This window comes from Penaeus monodon, chromosome 19, assembly GCF_015228065.2.
Source record: "Penaeus monodon isolate SGIC_2016 chromosome 19, NSTDA_Pmon_1, whole genome shotgun sequence".
NCBI lineage: Eukaryota > Metazoa > Arthropoda > Malacostraca > Decapoda > Penaeidae > Penaeus > Penaeus monodon.
In genome coordinates this window covers 22,665,418-22,666,525 of record NC_051404.1, presented here as the reverse complement: position 1 = coordinate 22,666,525, position 1,108 = coordinate 22,665,418, and the positions used below count along the sequence as shown (strand labels likewise).

At 38.1% G+C, this 1,108-nt stretch overlaps 1 protein-coding gene across 1 annotated transcript in view; it reads left to right on the top strand.

Annotated features, from left to right (window-relative positions):
- Nucleotides 1–1,108, top strand: part of LOC119585360 — a 77,683-nt gene that overhangs the window by 1,663 nt on the left and 74,912 nt on the right. The gene's annotated exons all lie outside the window — the stretch shown is intronic.

Sequence of the window (1,108 nt, the reverse complement as noted above, 5' to 3'; positions counted from 1 at the left end):
GAACGGAGGTTGCTAGGCGAAGGAAGACGGAAGTTGCTAGGTGAAAGAAAACGATTCGTAACTGGAGGAAAGTAATGGTTGCTGGATAATAGGAAACACCAATGCTGGCTGAAAAAAAGTGGTTGCTGAAAAAGCTTATGGCAATTCCTGATTAAAAGAAAGTGGATACTTCTGGATGCAACAAATGCATCAAAGCAAATAGGGGCTGCTAGGAGAAAACAGTGGGGACTACGGGAAAGGAAGCGACAGGTTTTGTCTTTAAAAAAATACGGTTGCTGGAATAAAGGAAATGGTTCCGGGACGACAGAAAACATTTGCTAGATGAAAGAAAACGGTGGTTTCTGGAAGGAATAATGATGTTGTGTCTAACAGAACAGTAGTAGTTAGCCTTCTGAAAACAACAGTTAATAAATGAAAGAAAACGTCAATTTCTGAAAGAAATAATGCAGTTTCACTGAATTAATTAGTGGATAAGTGGATAAAGCGTCGTTTGTTTATTTTTTCAGATTTCTATATTAGTAAAGATAATCTGTTAGACGCAAATTTTGGGGGAAGCAGGACGGATTTTGGGATTTCAGAAAATTTGTTTGTATGTATATTGAAAACAGACTTTTAAAATATAAGTGGATGATTAAAAATGAACGTTTCTAAAGGAAATCGGGACTTTTAGAGTCAGTTACAACTCATATGAAAATGAAATGCAAGATGACATGATAGTCTCAATGGCAACACGTTAAGTTGATGATCTCCAAAGTACCACTAACAGACTTTCGTGTTGACCAAATTGTCCGAAGAAGACTAAGGAAGATAGCACGGTATAACGAGGAAAACCACATTAAGGGACAATGCAATTTCGCAAAGCACACACTTGCTTGCAACACTGGGAACGGGCAAATGAAACCCGCGTTGTTTAGTTAATACTTTTCTTTGCCTCAATCGGCGTTGGAAGAAGATATTACTTTGGACCCATAGGAAGTAATTAGAATTAGACGAAATAGAGTGGCAGAATGAGACAGACAGGCAGAAGGAAGGCAAAACGGGAATATAGACACTTAGACGGATTGTAGATACTGTTGAATTAAGTCTCGCTGCATTTAAGCTGAAGCAA